Consider the following 21,639-nt stretch of genomic DNA (forward strand, 5'->3'; position numbering starts at 1 on the left):
AAACTATAGAGAAAGATAGTAAGCAAGAGAGAGAGAGACTTGGAGAAGGTTGCTAAAGGACACCATTGAAAGAACTGGGATGCATGAAATGGGTTAATGGGAACCCCAAACATCTTTGGGGAGAGAAGGGTAGGTGGTAGACATAGGGAAGAAAAATAAACAAATGTGGAGAAAACAATTTGGTATGCAGAAAAAAAGAATGGTGTGGAATACAAAAAGAAAGAAAGAAAAAAAAACAGAACTCCTGAGGACTAATACCAATGTTGAATTTACTTGGTACACAGGCAGGCTTGGAAAAAGAATACAGAAGAGTCAGCAGGAGTGAGGAATATACAAGAAGAGAGGGCAAAAGAAGAGAGGATGGCATCCTTGAGGAAATATAAGACATTAAGAGGGCGAAGAACCAAACATCTATTAAGCATTAAGGGGAAACAGGGACAAGGTCAATGAGGAGAGAATGTGAAAAATTGGAAAAGGAAAAAGGATCTGTGAGATTTGCATAACACTAGCAGAAGAAAATTCAGGCAGTGAGGCACATGAAGTAAGTGCATGGAGCAGGATAGCAAAGCATAAGAGTAATGCATAGATGGTATGTAATCCCCATGAGATTCATAATGGATGGCAGAAAGGTGTATAACAGAAACAGGCAGGGTCAGAATGAAGATACACAACTAATGGACTGCCATAGCTGTATCTTCCTTTTTCAGTAGACCATCCCCATCAGCTCAAAAAAAAAAGGTGTTTGGTTTCCTATTTCTTACTACTGACCCATGCTCCCTTCAGCTCTTCAGCAAAGAGAAAAAAGGGTTTCAAAGTAGCAAGTCAGTTGACACATTTATACTATTCAGCCTCCTATTTCATATAGCTACCCCATGCCCCCTCAAATCTACAGCAAAGAGAAAAAGAAGAACATTAAAGTGCCTTTTTGTACTGCCATTTCATTAAAAAGTTCAGAAAAAGGAACTCTAAGTTGAGCTCAGGTCAGTGGACCCTTCACCCAACCATTGCCATGCTAATGGAATGATACACATGTTCTGGGAATGTGGATGAGAATAAGAAGTCTGCAAGCCAGCACACAGGATCTCAGGAGACATAGTTCAGAAGAAAGCAGAGCATATTTGGGTATTCTATAAAGACAGTATAAAGAAAGAGCAAAACATCAGAAATTATAGCGAAATTATCATTATCCGACTGCTAAGTAACTATTAAGAGTCAAAACTGGAAGGGGGCAAAAACAGTTTGGTAGCATGAATTACTAAGAGGTTCTTGGAGATGTGGTGAAGATGAGAAAAACTGATATGACTGAGGAAAGGAGAGGAGTGAAAAATGAAAAATCAATGGAAAGAGTTATTAGAATACTATAAGAGTGTGAATCATTCCTTGATGAAGGAAAGGGTAAATCCAAAGGGAAACAAAGGGTGGGAGGAATAGGCACAGGGTAGTATATGAAGAAGCCAACAACTGTTGAGATACGTATGGTGCATTGGGTTCTGTTGATTTGGTCGACAGAGAGTTTGGTTGAGACCTATTTAATTGGTTGACTATACAGATGGTCGACAGGTATGCAAGATTGACAATCCCTGGTTAGGGTAATATTCCCTTTCCCTGGGGATTGTGTGATCTTGGAGTTAGATGGTAGGTGCAGGGGAGCTTGTCCTCCAACAAAAACAATGTTTTAAAGTTGCATGCACTGAAGTTCTTCCTCTGCACATGTATACTAGGGTGTCAAAGTTTTGGTTTAACATATTATGGTTTACCTCAGGATTTCGACGTACATGTTAGTCAACTAACTGAAGGTAAATCAATGCACCATGCATAAGGATTGCACCTGAATGTAACATGCTAAATGTAATTAATAAAATTAAAAAGGTCATATTAGATGGACCAATTGAGAGGTAATCCCTTTAAGAATACATCTGGAAAAGAGTTGGAGGACTGAAAATTGGCAGAGGCTGTTTCAATGAGTTTTCTCTTAAATACTTTGGAGTGCATTTTTCCACTTTAAATATAAGTACCGGTCTCTAGCTCTATCCTCAGTTCACAGGTGATTGGCTTCTAAATCGAATAACTAGCTTAGAGAACAAAGATTTGTCTCTCCTTACCAAAACTTTTAATACTTTAAGACACTGCACTAAAAATAAACACTGCAATCAAACAAGAAATAAGAGGAAATAATATAAAAAAAATGAATAAGAAAATAAACCAATAAACTTATCTATGAAACAATATAAAGAGAGTTAAAGTTACCATTCTCACACAGCAGTCTTGTCTGTGGGATAGGCTGCATTCATGGTGTGGATTACTGTAGTAACTAGTAGTGTAACTTAATTAACTTTCAGATGTTATCACCTTAGGAACTGCGTATTACTATGAAATGGTATAGTGTCTTTTTATCTTAAAGACCTTCTGCTTTTAATAGGGATCGTATATCAGTTTTACTTATTCCAGTCAATGTGCACAAAAATGTGTATTAAATGTTTTCAACTTTGCAGTGTTTGCTTAAATACATTATTTAAACCTCAGTGGACATGTGTGATTCATATCCATTTTTATCCCTATGGGCTGCACAGTTTCAAGCATGTACTGATCTGCCTTTTTAAGCAACCTACAGAGAAGTGCAGAAACCAAAAAAAAAGGTCATGCTCATCCAGCTGGTATAAATGAATTGACTACTTTAAACTGTGAGAAATTAGTTTTATTATAGATTTTCATAAAGACTGCCGTCAGTATACTCAAGACTGCTTTCATTTTTCTTGTTCCGTAAAAGGTATTTCTTTAAGGTTTATATTAATGTTTTCAGCTACTGTTACAAAATATCTTTGACTTTTTCCTGAGTACACCACAGAAGTCTTTTAGTCTGTCATGGGAGCTCATATCACAAATTCCAATATGCCAAGTTGTTGTTTCTTTCTTTCTTTCTTGATTTCTGTAGGGTTTTACAGTGCTTTGTCATCTGGAGCTTTCAAGTAGCACAAATGATACCAAAAAGGGTGTTATATCCAGGGAGTCTTTTTAGAAAAGCTGAACCAATTGTTGAATGAACAACCTTTGACCTTTAAGCTTCAAGAAGCTGTGTGTGCTATTATCTCTTGTTAGTATGTAAAAAAATACATCTCTGAAAGAAGAGTTATGCTTTCCCACCTGACACAATTCACAATTGCTAGGGCAACAGCTTCAAATTCACCCCATCATTATTATAACTAAAAGTAAATCAGGGCAACAGTAAGGTTATCAAAATATTTCATTTGCCTCCAATGGGGTCAGTTCAAACTAAAAAAAGGCATAGGGCACATTTGCTTTAAATAAGTCTTTTCAACAGAATCTTAATATTTTTGTATTTACAGAGAACACTGAATTGTTATATAATTAGATGTGACACTAAAACCTAACTGTGCCTTCCCACAAAGATTTTATTCAGGTAATGAGAGACATTTTATTTAGGTTAAGATGAGGCAAGTACAACAAAAGCATTTTTTTCTAAAGTGCCAGCTGTGAAGTGTTTAGGAGAAGATCAGACATGTGAAAATAATTCAATACATATGTCTTCCTGTTGAACATTTATATTAGCTTAAGAAACTACTACAAAAAAGTAATAATACAACCGGCTGTAAATCAGAGTACACTCTGTATAATAAATTATGACATTTTGTTCATGTTCTGGTTATAGTAGTTACATTTAATTACATTAACTGCATTATAATATATTCTAAACAGTGAGAGTTGCCTTCTTTTGGAGGACTAGGTGACAGATAACTGTGGAAAGTAATATATGAAATTATTATGGCACATGCTAATAATAATTTATAGTAATATGGCAAAAAATGGCAGCTCCTCACTACAATTCTGTAAAAAAGTAACTGGTTTTACAGATGTGTATCACTTCCTCTAAAAACCTACAGAAGCCTGTGAGGCACATGCTCAACACCAGGCTTCACACAGGCTTCAGCTTGTTGCACACCCTCACCTTGACATAAGACTAATGGCCATCAGCTGCAGTATTCGATTTCTCTAAACAACTATTTCAGCTGCATAATTCCATATCCAAACCAAGGCCACTTGTGGCACAACTGGAGCATAACTTCTCACCAGTTGGGCAGCTTCAAAAACAGAAATGTATGCCCTCTGAGTTCCAAATGAGGTACCTTTCATTTGATAGGTTACTTTCCTTCTTCCTTGGTGTATACAAACCTATAAAAGCTTACCTAGTCACAATGATATTATTCTGTGACATATAACTATGTTCATATTATTAGAAGAGATTCAGTATAATAAGTTTGCCAGTGACAAAGCAATGCCATTGTGAGTGTGTCTTGGCACTGTAGATTTTTTTATAATAAAAAGTAATAAAAATAAGGAAGTTATGTGTTTGCTATCATCAGGCAATGTGATAAAATCTTAGGAATTTTATAATTTAACTTAAATAACATGCCTGTTTCCTGCTTTCTAAGTTAAAGGAGCAAGGAAAACAAGACAATCATTGTTAACCGCAATTGCTCAAAATGTTGACAGACTACTCATGCTGGACTCTTGTATGTGGCAATGTAATAAATCACCTTGTTAACTTCCTTTCTATATTTGGCTATAGATGCCCATCACTGATTCTCATAAGCTAGGAGTACTGCAGTTCAGGAAAATATTGAGCTTGTGTGATTGCAAGTCCATGAGCAAGAAAGTGCAGTACATCTTTACAGAATGCAGGTGACCACTCATCGAATGGTATGCTGATGGACAGAAAAAGTAAAGGTTAGAGATGGTTAAGAATGAACAGCAGAAATTCTACTTTACCAGTCTTTTTATTAAATATCCAAAATACCATTCATCTAGGCAGTAACACTGATTTCCTTCCACCCATTCTTTCCTAAAACATTGCGGTCCAAAACTTTTTAACATCATTTGGAGTGCAGTCTCTATACTAGTTAGCAGAATGAAAGTCAACACTGATTGTCTTCAATATAATGCACATTATCTAGTAAATTTTATACATTAGATATAGGTCCACTGAATAAGGGATACATTTTGGAACAGATAACCAAATAGGACATAATTTTATGTCAGATTAGAGATGCAGCAAAAACTTTGTCTATCACTGCCTGCCTGCACAAATCAAGCATGCCACAAGAAGATGCAAGTTCACACACCTTTATAACTTCATCAGTCTTTAAGTGCAGAATAACTTTTTTTTTTTTTTTGCTATCTGTTAACAATGTCAAAATATATGCCAGGAGAAGTGTGTGCCCATGTTGTCTACAGCAGTCTTCTAGTGAGTAGTATTTGCTTTGCAGTACTTCATGCAAATGTCATGAATGCCCAGTGAAGCAAAAGCTATCTGTGGACCAGTCAGTACTTATAACATCAAAAAATAGAACATCAGAGGATCATAGCACTGGAAAGGTATAGGTATGATTTAAAGGTGAAAGTTTATGTAAAAACAGCTGATAAAAGGTTTGAACCTTACAGTGACTGATGTGACTGGATGTATTATTCAAACAGTGATGAAGGACCAGTGCCCATATGTTTTTTTGTTAACTTACTATTTAGTGTGTGTGTGTGTGTGTGTGTGTGTGTGTGTGTGTGTGTGTGTGTGTGTGTGTGTGTTTGTGTGCGTGTGTGTGTGTGTGTGTGTGTGTGTGTGTGTGTGTGTGTGCATGTGTGTGTGTATGTGTGTGTGCATGATTGTATAAGGTATATGACAGAGCTTGTGAAACATTTGATACATAAACAACGAGTGTTCATATAGCTCTGTAAAACGCATTAAAATTTGGGAAAACATTAAATTTACACTATAACTCTACACAGTAGGAAACAATGCCTAGCTCATTTTTTCAGCTGATTTGGGATACAGAAGAAGATGTGCAAGGCCAAAATGTAAGATGAGTTGTAAATAAGACAAGTGTTTACTGCTGAAAATAATCATCTACAGAAAGCAATAACAGGTGATTTATCTCTATAAAATATAGCTATATGAAACATACTTCAACTTTTACAGGAGTGAAATCAACATTAATTAAATGTTTCCTTTAACTTTGTGCTCTAAAATTTGGATAGTGACTGTTTCAGAAATTACCTATAAATTATCTATAAATTTTGCAAAGACAGGAAATGCATTCCTCAGAGATGTCATGAGGAAAGAAAAATCTTGATCAATAGGAATGAACTGCAAGAACTGATTAAGCAGGAAAAGACAAAGAGATATAGAAGTACTGTGGCAATTGAAACTATATTTGCAGCAAAAATGCAGCAATTTGCTACTGAATTTTAAATTAAATATCCCAGACTGATTGATTAGAGATTCCTTTAAATGACATTTGGTTTCCTTGGTGCAGCAGACTGACTTGTTCTGAATAAAAGTTTCAAGTATAATGAATCTTGAGACTGCTCTAATTAAGTGAAGATCTAATTGGTTTTCATAAGAATGCATTACTGCTGGTGGTTGTTGGTATCCTCAAAACAAGATGGAGGGGCTGCAGAAACAGTTATGTTATGTCCTAAGTGGAAAAGAGAGGTTGAGACTATGATACCAAAAAAGGTGAACAAATGGTTGTACTGAAATCATGGGTTGATGCTGAATGAAGCCAGTAATTCTACATGTTCTACTTTGCATTTTAGAGTGTCTAACCTAAACTTTCAATTCAGTGCTTGCCTGAACAGACATCATAATCATCTGAAAATATATTCAGCCTTAATTCTTCTTTCAAAGAAGAAAAAATTAAAATCTGCCGAATAAGTAATTTCCAGTAAAATAAGTAAATACCCCCATAAGAAGATATATAAATCTCATCCAAAAAAACAAGAAAAGTGCAAAGAAAGTGCAAAAGATATAATATAGACAGCTGTCAGAAGTATCACCTCAAGCAGACCAAGTAATGAGTTGCTATACTTTAATGACTGCATACACTTCAGATGTCTGATTTTATTCAAATGAAGTAATAACTACATAAATAAATAATAACCATAGTTATATATTTCAGCTCAGTGCTGCCAAATATGTACACTGCAATTCATTGCAACCCTTTCGCACATTCACCCATGTGAATGCTCACACACACACACACACACACACACACACACACACACACACAGACATGCACATACTCATAGAAGTGCTCGACAATCGCATCTACTTTATTGGCTCTGCACTTCCCAGATGTCTGACTGTGATTAAAAGAATGTGCAAATAAAAAAGAATGAATAAATAATAGCCTTAGCAATGCAGTAAGCAGTAATTCATTTTAGTTTACCACATAAAAAATCTAACTAAATAAATAATTTCCACCACAATGCAATAATTCATTTCAATTTGCCATATCATCCACGGTAGTGCAGCGGTAGCATTGTTGCCTCACAGCAAGAGGTTCCCCTGTTGGATTCTCGGCTGGAGTGTGGGGAGTGCCTTCTGTGTGGAGTCTGCATGTCCTCCCCGTGATTGGGTGGGCGTTTGAAAGACATGCGTAAATGGGCGTGCCTTCGTTGAAGGTTGAACGTCAAACTGGCACCTCAGCGTTCGTGAAAATCTACTGCCAATCATTAGCAGACCGGAGTTCCGCTGTGGTGACCCCTAACCGGGAAAAGCCGAAAGACAAACAACTGTCAAATGTACAATTATAGGCAAACAGACACAACACACACACACACACACACACACACACACACACACACACACACACACACACATACACATATATCTGCACACGCACATGATTTTCATCGTACAACAAAAAAAATATTGCCAGCCTGTATGTAGTTTGACTGTGACACTATTGAATAAAGCAGAACAGATCTTCACACAGTATGATTTAATAAAACAAATATGCTTCAACAAATGTACTTTTCTTCCCAATCATCTTTCACAGCTATTGGAACTGCTCTTCATCAGACATGGATCATGGGATACAGCCTGAGCCAATAGGAAATGGTTGCTCACAGCATCATCTAGCAGCACAGACAGCCACTATTCAAGTGCCACTTCTACCTCTAAAGATGACAGAAACATTTGTAAAAGGGCATAATTACCATATTCTAAAGGGGCATAATTACTGCATTCTCTTTTAGTGCATATGTTGCAAAGATAAGCTATAATGAAAGCAACCTAGTATTTCAAAGTATGCAGTCAGTAGAGTAAACTGATATTTTTCTTCCATGTAGAGAAATCAAAACTGTTAGCATGTACAATAGTATGCGCAAAGCTTGTACTGTGCAGGTCTGGAGATCTGAATACCAAAATGCAAATGTCAATTATTTTTAAATGCAACAAATAAGTAGATAAATATATGTTTATTTATTTTCATTGGAAGGGCTGCAGCACAGTAGCCTAGGACCATAAGCTTCCCCGAGTAGTTCTGTTACACTTTAACCTCTTTAACATCTTACAAATCCCGCTGATGGGGTACTTTCCCTGCCAGTTATAAATTTATGTGATAACGAAAATGGTTTCTTTTAAGCTGTAACTGTGTTTTCTGTTAACATTCATGCAAAATATATTATCCGTGGGTTTCTACTACAATTTGTAACTCATGATGCATGCTTCAAACTCAATTCACAGCACACACTATCGTAACAACAATTTAGTTTGCAGTGGAAAAATGTCCTTTTCAAATCAATAATCAGGTTTTCTCATTATCATAAAATAGTATAATATTCCTTCTTTCTATCAAGCAAACATGCAGCTACCGCGACCAACATTGTTTATTGTCCATATTTTCATTTAATAGTGCTGTTTTCCTGTTTTAAGAGTATAAATGCTATTAGTGTGTGCATGTGTCTGAGTTGGGTGGATTAGGCAGAAATCTAACTTAAAGAAGAAACCAATCACTTCTTTAGTTATCATTTTCAATTTTTCTCTAAAACCAATCCTAATTCCCATGATGTAACTCTAGAGGCACCTAACCATTTTTTTGTGAAAATTGTTATACTATGAGATACCAACTTCCTTAAAGTAGATGAGCCGACAGGACAAAAATATGACTGAAGTACAGAAAAGCAAAAACAGAAATCTTAACTGTTTCTGCAGTGGGCAGGTCGCCCCTGCACCTGTATGGTGACTGTCCCCACCTACTAACTTCTATATAATAAGTCCATTGCTGCTCTATAGTGGAAGAATAGGAAAAAACTCTGGAAGTGCACCACCAGCTTGCACAATCTAGCACAATGTTAAAAAGCAAACTGTAAAATTACTGATAAATCTTTAAGAAAAATCATACCAGTAATAAAAAAAAATCACTTGCAATATATACCAAGTCCAAGGTTGCACAAACTTGAAGGATAACTCTCCCAAAACAAATGATTCACTGCCACTGCAGACCTAGAAACCACACCAGCAATGATTTCTGATGGGGAAAAGGGTTTAGCATGTAGCCTATCATTTTTATGTGGTACTGCCACAGATAGCCCCTCAAATATTCATTTATTTATTTATTTGGCTTTGTTTACTAGAAGCATCTGGCTAGGTAAGGCCAATTTTCAGCAGAACCAGGAGAGAGAAGCTCGAGTCAATAGCATTGATATTTACAATAACATGTTCACTATATGTGGCAAACAGTAAGTAAATCTACAATAGACAAAATTGTAGCATAGAAATGACAATGCTAAAAGTACATTTCAATAAAGAAAAACTATCTTTGACAGCTGTTCTGTAGATTGTACAGCTCAGTTTACAGTATTCAAAGTATACTGTATCATAGACAATTGAATGTATGACAGACAGATGAGCTATCCATCATGGCAGAAAATGGATTAGAGAAACTTGTCAAATAAATATGAAGTAAAATATGAGGTTTGATGTGAGACCAGATAAAGAGGATTAGTAGGCAAAGAAAGATATGATATTATTTAAGGGTTAAAGAGAAATATGGGTTATAATGTACTCAAAATAGGGAAAGGGGTTAGTCTGGCTGCAAAGAAAAACTCCTTTTCCTGGAGCTGGAAGAGAAATGTCTATATCCATAATTGCAGAATTGTATATTTAATTAAGTTTACTTGTGTTACTATTAAACTGTCTGCAATATTTATATGGTGCAAGGAGCTGAATACCTAAACTAGACTTAGGTACATTATACACACCATTATGTTCAAGGGATAAGCCTGCTGTAATGGGAGCATAAAAGTCTGTAATTCAGTCAGTGTAGATTTTCTTTACAGGAAGCTGTGTTGTTTGTGGTCATTCTTTAGGACGTTTTTATTCTCAGCATTCAAAACACTTAACACACACCTATGGAAACACTTTCCATTAAAGGATGCAAGACAAATAATTCTATACAAAATCAGTTCTCCCACCATTTTTGTATTGTAATTGCTATCCTCTTTGGACCTTACAGTCACATAAAGAGTATTAATTAAGATAATTATAGACTTCTTCCTTTATCAATCATGTGACATCCCTTGCTAGCATTTTTCATACTCTTGGATGATAATAATAATAATAAATAATTGCACCACATTTCCATAAGCATAATGTTTATGTCTCTTTCTAGCTGAAATATGTGCCATATTATCATTTCATGATGGAGGGTTAGGCATACATTATTTCCCTCTCTACTTAAGGGCAGCATAGTGGCACTGTGAATAGCATTGTCACCTCACAGCAAGAGGTTCCCCACTTCAATTCTTGGCTGAGGTGTCTTCTGTGTGAAATCTGCATGTCCCTTTGTTTGGGTGGGTTCCTCTGGATGTTCTGGTTTCCTCTCATGTTCCAAAAGCATCCAATAGGCAGACTGGACACTTAAATTGGCCATAGGTGTGAGAGAGTGGTATGGAGGAACTACTTTGGCAGGGCAAGCCACCCAGCGGTGTAAAACCTTGGCTCTAGATTATTGTCACTGTTGAAGTGACACACTGACCCCATGTGGAAAAATGGGAAAGGGGGTTGTGGATGGATATTTTCTGTTGGTATGCCTGTTTAAAGTAGATTTACATATTTCTAACATTTTCAACCAGTTCTGTTGACCACAAGTATCGCATCATTCAGGCTAATTGAGACTGGAAAAAAATAGGTCCAATATATTATTTCTTTTTGGAGGAAAAGAAATCAACTGAATAAAGTGATTAGTAGCTTCTAGGTTCAAAAACATAGCCTCACATTAGAAGCTACATGACATGTTAAGCCAAACAATGTCTGAGTAAAATACTCAAGGTAAACTTTAAAGATACCTCCTAAAGTGGTAGACAAATGATCTTAAAACAAAAATGCCATTTTGCATTAATACCTGGCAAATAATAGCACAGAATGAGCTTAAAACTTCAGATATGATGAACTATGTTAGCTCTTATGTTTAAAATGGAAACCTTTTTGTGAATTTCCTTTAAATCTATTCTAACTGGTTTAAATCCCTCTTGCTGTGACAACAAAAGGGAGCATAATATTCTAATGCTGAATGGATAAGTGACTTATAAGTTTGCATCATCTTAAATACTAAGCTCGTCTGTTGAAATAGTCCATTTCTAACATGCATTTATTTATGTATTTGTGTGTTTATTTACAATTTAACTGTGTAAGCAAGTTCTGTTATTGACCATTTTCAATGAGGACCAAAATACATTTTACATACACATGCAAATGAGATAACATTACTTTTGGAAAAGTTGGAAAACAATTATATAATGGAAATATAAAAGTTAGAAATACCAAGCTCGTAACTAAACAAAACAAGGAATTAGATGCAATATAATTTAGAAATTAAGATCCCGTGAACAATACTATAATACCACAGAAAAACATATGAGCGTACACATAATACGTACAAATATTTATAATGATAAATCTTTGTCCAGTGAGTCTACTTGATAGCACATTAACAGTCCCTGAGATTAAAAAAGGATTATTGCAAGCAGTAATCCCTAACATGAGTGGCCATCTGCACATAGTAACCAGTTCTGATTCAGACACATCTCTACTGCATTGATTTTACACAGTCAGGTGAATCACTATGGTGGGGCATCCCAGTGGCCACATTATATTACAATGAGATATTCCAAGGGAGTGTTTAATTCTAATTAGTCACGTGATCTCCCTAAGAAATGCTTGCATTAATTGGCATGGCCAGCCATAAAAATTAACATGGCCAAAATGCTAAAATTGCTAAGTTCCTCCATTGTAGTCAATGGATGAGACCACACTGCAGATTACCTTATGGAACTTCATGGGAGAAGTAGTGGTGTTAGGGTGTGAACATATGTATGTGTGTGGCAGTATCTATGAATGTTTACAGAGGTATGAATGGTGTCAGACATTTGTGACTCTGTGTTTGTCATGTGTGTGTGTGTGTGTGTGTGTGTGTGTGTGTGTGTGTGTGTGTGTATTTTCATGTATGTGGGATAGTGACTGAGGGGAGGTGCCCCTATCAATAAGATTCATAGACTGCCAGTGGCAATGATCACTGTTCAACACTGTTGGCAATTATGGACAATTCAGAAATATGCAAGTTAGCAATAATGAGATATTTCTCAGTGCAGTTATACATTCTGTCTGAATCAGTTTACACGACGCATACACTGGACCTTCCTCTGTAATCCTTGTCTGTGCATCCCAGAGTATGTGCAAATGTTATCATAACAATCCTATAGCTACTTTTTGAGTTGGAAGGTTGGCATCTTGGAGAAATGTGGTGATATCTCTCCATTTTTACATTTAACATCTGTCTACACAGATACAAAACATATGCAAACATTTCTTGTACGACATTATTTATTCCATTTTATTCTATCTCATTTTTCTGGCACTTCCAGTATTCTTATTTCTTTTTCCTCGGCTCTAGGTTCAAAATCAGTTGAGTAACATTTTCTCCATTTGAATCAGCTAATCTGGCTGACTTGAGGTTCTCAATATGGAAAAGGGTTTTATTGATTGCTCTGTCCCCTGCAAGAACCAGACAGGAACAATTTTGGCAAAAAAAGAATTTGGTGAAAGGGCAAATGATAACTTTGTCTCATCTAGCAATAGACAATTTTATTTTCAGAAAGGAACTGGAGATTCTTAAAAGCATGTTTCTGAACAGAAACTACCCATCTTTCTTTATCAAGTATTTGGCTGACTATGTTTTGGGTAATGGGTATAAACTTTATCAGATAATAGAGTTATATATGATATGGTGTTACTATATGATAATGGCAGTACCTAGGTTAGGTATAAACTTTATCAGATAATTTTACATTTCTCTAATGTCGATGGTTCCAATAATAGAGTTGTATATGACTGGAGTATGTCTATGGTGTTATCATATGATCATGGCAGTACCTAGGTTAGGAACATTTTAGAGAGAAATTGGAAATATGTTTCCATGTTTTTAATTTAAGAAAAAAACTGAGGACTGTCCCTAGATTTGTATATAAGAAAGAAGAACTTAAAATCATTTTTGGAGGGCAGTAAAAAGGAAACTTTACAGAAAGATATTCAAGAAAAGGGTATGAGGACATGCAGGGTATCTACTCTGCGTTGGTACATTAATGGTAGTGTTAACATTGCAATAGAAAATTTCCCAAGGGTTATAAATATCAATGGCAGGTATAGCTGTAAACGAAAAGTGTGATGTATATAGCTACCCATGTATCCGGCCTTGCCTTTAATGTAGGTAAAATGGAGCAACACATCAGAACTAGGATCTACAGTACCTTTACTCTGCTAGAAAAAAAAGGTCTTACAAATGCTTTGTGCATACATGCACTAGCATGCCAAAATTATAAAACATTTATATTTTATATTTTAGAGAAAATTACACCTGATAAAAAGTGAGGAATTGGTCCTCTCACCTGGAGTATAGGGAATTATATTGGCAACTTTTATTAAATACCAACCAAATGTAAGGTTTTAATGATCAAGTATCTAAAGCTAATGCACTGGGCTGCTAAACTGTGACCTTTATGAAAAGGTATTTTAAACATGTGAATCTGCTGTTGAAGAAAGTTTACTAGGGTGTTTTATTTTTATTATTTTTATGATTTGGGTGGTTTTGACTTACATTTTTACATATCATATTTATTTTTAATACATTCCCTTTGAAGTAATCATTTTTAAGGGTTACATACCACTGACAGGATATTATATGACCAATTCCCACCCACCTGCACTACATCTATATTTATATGTACCTAACTCCTCCCACTAATTATCCACTACCAATAAAAAGCCAACACTTCAGCTATTAACCTAATCATCCCTTTCCTTCAACTCCTCATCCCCTCCCCTACACCTCTCCTTCCTACTTCTTAGTACCAGTTGAGCTGATCTATAGATTTATCATATAATTTACCTATCTTTATTTATCTATACAGATAACATCCTCCAACTTCTATACACATCACACCATCACCTTTCCACTCCATTCCTTCCTAACTTAACTCATTGTTCCTTCTTTAATTTATTTAACCTTATCCTATTCTCCTTTCCTCCCTCTCCTCCTCTTCCTAGCCTGCTATTATATCTCTCCCCACTCTACCTCTGCCTCTTCCACTTACTGCACTACCATCTTACCCTTTCTACTATTACTCAATACAAACCTCACCCACCCAAAAACCTTTCTACCATGTGTACATCTAGCACTCTCATACTTCATTTCTCACTTTCCTTCACACTCTTTCTTTCCCTAATTTACCTCACTGCTCTCATCCCATTTCCTTGCCCTCCAAACTCACATCAAACACATCTCCTTTATCAAACCTTCCTGATAGTTACTAAAACATATCTACCTGCCTCTATCAAATAAAACCCATTCTTCTAAATCAAATAAAAATACTCCCACTAAAAAATAATAGGCAATTCATTGCACCACATCTTCCTACCATCAACCTACAAACTTACTTTACCAATCTCTTCAGAAAACATTGGCTAACACATTACTCCCTCAGGCTATCTATTCTACCTTTATATGGAGATGACCACCCCATTCTTGGGCCCGCTTCACTCATTACTCCTACACAACCTAATAATAGCAATTCCCATAAATCCTCATATATGGTCATCCTAAACTTACAGAGTATCCATAATAAAATTACAAAATTTCATGCATGGATTGTCTTTAATTGACCTGACATCATTGCTGCTACTGAAACCTGGTTAAAACCATATATAAAAGGCTCCAAATTTTTTCTTTCAGGCTTTGCTACCTTAATATCTGATAGACCCCACAAAAAGGAAGGTGGTGGTGCACTAGTCTTTCCTACTTCCATTAATATAGCTCCCTATATAAATTCTATTCCACAGTTTGCCAACACAGAAATTATTATTTCCATCCAAAAATGACTGACTGTAAAACAATATGTATCATAATCCTTTATATACCACTAGGTAACAACATAACCTCACTGGAGGAAATCCTTGCATGAATATCCAACAATATCAAGAATGAAACCATTACCTTAGGCAATGTAAATATCAACTGGCTAGACCTCTGCCCTAACATTCCATCTTCAAACATTATTCTATTTAATTTTACTCAGCTGATCAATTCTCCAATCAGACCTAGTAAGAATATTGAATGTGGCTCTATTTTAAATTGGATTCTGCTCAACCACCCCACTAAAATATCTTTAGCCAGTACTCTCCTAAACACCCTCAGCAACCATCTGCCCACTTTGTCTACTGCTCTGTCCCTTCATTTCAAAAGCCACATCAATATAAACTAATAAGGAATCTGACATAATTCAACCCATTGAGCTTCACAGGTACTCTAAAAAAGATTAACTGGCACATGCTAAAAATTCTTCCTCTTAACGATGTAGTCAACTATTTCAACTCAACATTTCTACATCCTCACTCCTCATTGTCTAAAGTGGATCAAAGCAAACCATACCCCATGGCTGACCAAGACCACTAAAGAACTTATGAAAGCCAGAGACAAAATTTGGAAACAATGCCGAGCAAATAAAACCCCTCCAGACCTCCAGAAATTAAAATAACTTCAAAACCAGGCAAAAAGACTAGTCAACAAAGATAAATAAGACCATTGTCTAAAACTACAGAATGACCATAAGTTAAACCCCAAGAAATTCTGGAATTCTATTACATCACTACTAAATTCATGCACAAAGAGCAACCCAAAACCACATCCAGCCAAATGTTTCAAAAAATAGCCACTCTCTTTAACAGACATTTTACGATGCCATAGCTTGCATCACAACCTCTTTTCCCCAATCTCATAGCAGCACAAACCCTTGCAACTCCATCAAAACTATCCTCCTGCTTTTCTTCCACCACTCCCTCCAAATCTTTTCACACTCCCTCTAACCATTCTACACCCAAACCCATTCCAAACACCATAATAAAAAAAAACACTTCTCGAGCTCAAACTCTGATGCTTCTAACAATCTACCTATACAATTCCTAAAATTAGTAGCCAAAGCTATTGCTTACCCTATTTCCATACTTCTAAATAGATACATTCAAGATTCTTATATCCCTAAGATCTGGAAAATGCATTTATTCTACCACTTCATAAAGGTGGCAATAAAACTGATATCTCAAATTTCAGACCAATAGCCATTCTTTCCAATATCTCAAAGATCTTGGAAAAATGTATACATATTAAAATTCTAAACTTTCTGCTAGAAAACCAAAGCCTGTCTCCCACACAGCACAGATTTAGGCCAGGTCATATCACCACTACTGCCCTCATATCCTTTATAGATGCAATCAACAGAGCCCACTACTCTGGTAAAATTGTCTCTGCCCTATTCCTAGACCTCTCAAAAGCTTTTGATACCATCTCTCACCCTCTACTTCTAACCCATCTCTCCAAAACCAGACTTTCCCCTTACTCTCATAACTTAGCTGACAAACAACAGACTGTTAAATGGCAACATTCCCTCTGTCCATATCTTAACACCTCTACAGGAGTTCCCAAAGGCTCCATACTAGGACCCTTCCTATTCAGTATTTTAATTAATAGTTTTCATTCTTCCCTAGGCCATGGATTGCTTACTCAATACACAGACAACTCGACTACTATTTGCTCCACTGACTCCATTTTTGATCTACAACAAATAACTCAACTGGCCTTTACATCTACTCTAACCTGGATGTATAACAATCACCTATCACTCAATCCAAACAATACCAAGTTTATGCTTTTCACCCCTAAGAAGACAATCCCTTTAAACCAAGCACAATTCACTATACTTTCACAGAGTAACACAGCAATTGAGGTTGTTACCCACACAAAACTATTATGAGTAATTATAGATGAACACCTGAAATTTGACTTACACATGCATCATATTATCAGCAAAACTCACCAAAAGCTAGGTATCCTCTATAGCATATATGTATGTTAAATATGTTACCTATGATGTATATACTTTTATAATGTATTTATTTCATATGTATTCAGTCTACATATATGTTTCTTGTTATTTGTGGAGCTTTTCTCTCTGGGCCTCTACTGAAAATGGGCTCACAATGGCTCAGTGGACTACCCCGGTAAACAAATGCAAATAAATAAATAAATTAGTTAATTAATTAATTAACTTATTGGATTTAAGCAATTTGATCAGAAGATGATCTGTATCTAATGATTGTGTATGCACTGTTTAAGTTACCTGATACAATTCGGTGTAATTTTTGAACTAAAGCACTTATCTGTTTGGTTTCTTGGAGTGAGTTCCTTCAAATTCATTAATTTTGTGCTTTGGTTATTTTGTTGTTGTGGAGAGTTGTTTTAGGGCAGGATAGCTTTAGAGATGTCTCAAACTTCAGTCAATATTGCGACTTTGTACTGATCCAAAAATTTAGCATAAAATAACTTTATCCCCCGGATTCCCAAAAGCCTGCGCAGAGTGCAAAATGAGTGCAGTAGCTCACGCAGGCAATATGTCTGCCATGCGATCCAGGAACAGCCAGCAGGGGCATGCATGAGAGCTCCAGCACTAATCTTGCACGGACTAAGCCCTGGTATGCAAATCACCTCATTTGCTGGAGAAATCCATGCAAATGCGGCGATATTGCAATTCTGGAAGCTTGCAATAGTCCGTGCAAGACAAGTGCAATCTGCAGAAATGTACTCGGTTAGTAACCGAGTACATTTCTGCAAATTCCAAAACGGAGCTATGACAGCTCCAAATAAAGGCTGCATATTATTGAGGAAGCAGGTCAATGGCCAAGTAGAAAGCCATTGGCATTGCAAACTGTTTAAAAAATAAATAAAACAACTTTTTTTTTCGCCGATCTTGGCTGTTTAAGCATAGGGCAGCGGCGCGCAAACGGGATCGGGGGAAATAAGAAAATAAACTGGAAATGAGCATTCTAACAAAAATCAGTATTCTGCCATTCTAGTCAATAGCAGGCAAAAGACAACTTGGCCAGTGAGTAGTGGTTGCTAAGGGGGGAGGCTTAGTGTGGGACATGTAACTATGCATTAGTAGGCAATCCTATGCAAGTGACGGAAAGGTTAGTGAATCCCAGATTTTCCCAGGGTGTGAGGCAGGTCCCAAGAGTGTAAGAGTATAAATTGCTGGGTGCAAGACTAGGATATAGGTGACATCATGGTGGTGTGTGTCAGGCATACTGTAAGTGGATTGGAGCCCTGTGGCTCTGGACTGCTCCTAGCTGAGCACAGCTAAGCTAGAGGTGTGTCCAAACTGCCTAGCACACTTTACAAAGTGTAAGCAGGTGTGCATGACGCGCACTGGGTCTTACAGGAAGAAGAAGGAAGTTAAACCAGGAAATAGCAGCCCTGTGCACATTTGAGCACTCCATTTGCGCAGCGCACACACAGGCTTAAACTGGGAGGCAATGTGAAGGGAAAACAGCAGTAGGAAGATAATCAAGGAGAACTAGCTGAGCTGACAGGTGAAATGTATCAGAAACAGCCAATTACACAGGCAGCAGCCCAACCCAGCCCAGCACACCACTATAAGCTATGCAAACACATGTCCCCCTTGTTTTTCCCAAAGCATCTGCACCACCGGTATATACAGACAGGGAAATTTTACAAAATGAAAGCAAGAGAAAAAAATGTTAGGGGCTGCTTTTGCTATCAAAAACCAGCATGTGCAAGAGGCTGAGGGTAGTGAGGATGTGAATGCTACTGAGCAGCCCACAGAGAGGAGATGGAAAAGAGTGCACAGATCCAGGGTAACCTACCAAGGGCTACATGAGCTGGAGATAGTGGAGTGCAATAGGGTGGACAGGGACCTCCTACAGCAAATTGTTGAGTTGTGCAGGCTACGCCTCACACACAAAACTAACAGAGGGAAACCCATCCCAGTGGATATCAAGGTATGTGTAGGCCTAAGAATACTAGCCACAGGTTCTTTCCAAAGGACAACTGGGGATATGATGGGGATTTCACAGGCATCAGCATCCAGGGTATTCCACCAGTTCCTGGATGCCATGTCAGCACATGTCGGTGAGCACGTATATTTAGCCATCACTCGTGAGGCATTGGCCAGCAATATGCATCTCTTCCACCAAATAGCAGAATACCCTGCGGTAGTGGGTGCAATAGACTGCACACACATATGCATGAAAGCAACAGCAGGTGAGCGGGGTAGGGTTTATATCAACCGCAAGGGCTTCCCTCCATCAACTGCCAGGTCATGTGTGATGCCCAGGGCATAATAATGAATGTGTGTGCTGGCTGTCCTGGAAGCTACCACGATTCCCACATCTGGCATCTGACACAGCTGTACCAGACATTTTCCAATGGGGACATCACACATGGTCATCTAGTGAGGGATGCTGGATACGCACTGGAGCCATGGCTGATGACACCCAACACACCCAAACAAGAACTCCATAATGAGGCACACGCACAAACACGAATCATAATAGACCATGTGTTTGGGATGCTCAAGTCATGGTTCCCATGCCTGGACACATCCGGTAGAGCCTTGCAGTTCTCACCAACTACATGTACCCAAATTGTCCTTGTATGTGCCATGCTACACAATATGATCCTGTGGAAATAGCTGCAGCAGGAACAGCATGGGGCAGGGCCAAACAACCCCCCACCAGTGCCAAAGCCTGCACAGGCACAGAGTGACTCGGAGGAGGAACAACCTGAGCCTGCCCCAGTAGGCAGAAGGAGGTGTGCCCAGTATGCCCTGGCCTTGGCAAAAAGGCAACGCATAGCACATGCACTGACACAATAGGGACCCATGGAATGACACCTCTCTCCAACTGGCACATACAGTAAAAGGGATGCCAAACATGACACTACCTGTGCTCAACCATGTATAGAGAGTGTACTATGTGCATCCAACCTAGGCAGCCCTTAAGCACCACCCTCAATACTGGGACACGCACAAGGTGTGTGACTCACACATGCCAGTCGGGGGGGGGGGTCACATACCCAACAACAGTCACAGCCAGCAGGATAGGTGTAGACAAACACAAACAAATGCTGTACTATGGCCTCTGAATGATCCCTATGGGTAACCCCTCCCACAGGTCTACGCAGACAGACTACAGCAGGCCAGGCAGTTGGATGTAAGTTGTGAAGTCTAGGAAGTCAAAAACTAATATGTAGGTAGTGAAAGCTAAGATCTGTATTACACTGGTATGTCTCTAGACAGCACGATTGGTAAGTCCACAGACTGAAATGGTGTACCCGACATACCAGTACAGTCCTAGCAAATGAGTAAACATGTCAGGTGTGCCCCACCATCCTATTTACACTTATAGTAACAGTCAGGTGTGCCCCCACCCCTGTGTAGAAATGTAAAAGCAGTCAGGTGTCCCCCCGCTATGCAAAAATGTAGCAACAGTCAATGCCAAACGACTGATGTATACCCTGCAGACACAGCATGCTACCTGTTGGTCAGCACCGCAGTACAAACTACCTGGACTTGATCCACACATGCAGTATCGATGGCCATACTGGGCATGCTCACACACTTAGACAAATGAAGGCAATGTCAGTCAACAACATACTGAAAGGTCATACTGGGCATGCTCACACACTTAAACACATGAAGGCCATGTCTGCAAACACCAGCGGACCAGACATATCTTGCAGTTGCAGTTCTTATTGCAGACACATGTCAGTATGCACCACTCCTGCCTTGCACACACAGTGGATGGGAATACAGACATATATGTAAGGACAACACACTATAATAATCCAAAGGTAGATGGACATAGATATGTGGAAGAGGGTGACCATGACAAGGATCCATCTGGGCCTGTCCCACCCAGCACACAGCCAAAGGGCCCAAACACATGAGGTGCAGGTGTCACTCACTGCAGATACTAGCCACCAGTATCTGTCAGCATGACAGACTATATGGTGCACGTGCCAGCTGTGCAACATGACTGTACAAGGAAGTAGTCACCTAGTAGCTGTATACACATACCTGTGGCATATGACCCCGTGTGTGCCTGCATGTAGCATGACAACCCCTACATGAATTGGTTATGGCCCATGCACACACCGTCCTCCCCATAGCAGTATCATGACAAGCCTGCTGAGGTCATCCAATGTGAAATACACCTCTGGGAGAGCTGTAGCTCAGTAATCCCCATAACGTGTCCCATAACTGTGTACTGCTGTAGTGATAAACCAGTTAGGTAGTAGTTCTAACCATAGACTTGGCAACTGTGTGAGTGTGTGTTGTGTGCGTGTCTTTCTGTCTCTGACTGTGTAGAGAGAAATGCTTTTTAGGTTACTCACACTCCGTACAATTCATATACTCATCTTTGGCAAGGCTGCTAAAGTC

The sequence above is a fragment of the Protopterus annectens genome, chromosome 7.part0, assembly GCF_019279795.1.
Source record: "Protopterus annectens isolate FY-2018-M chromosome 7.part0, PAN1.0, whole genome shotgun sequence".
Lineage (NCBI taxonomy): Eukaryota > Metazoa > Chordata > Ceratodontiformes > Protopteridae > Protopterus > Protopterus annectens.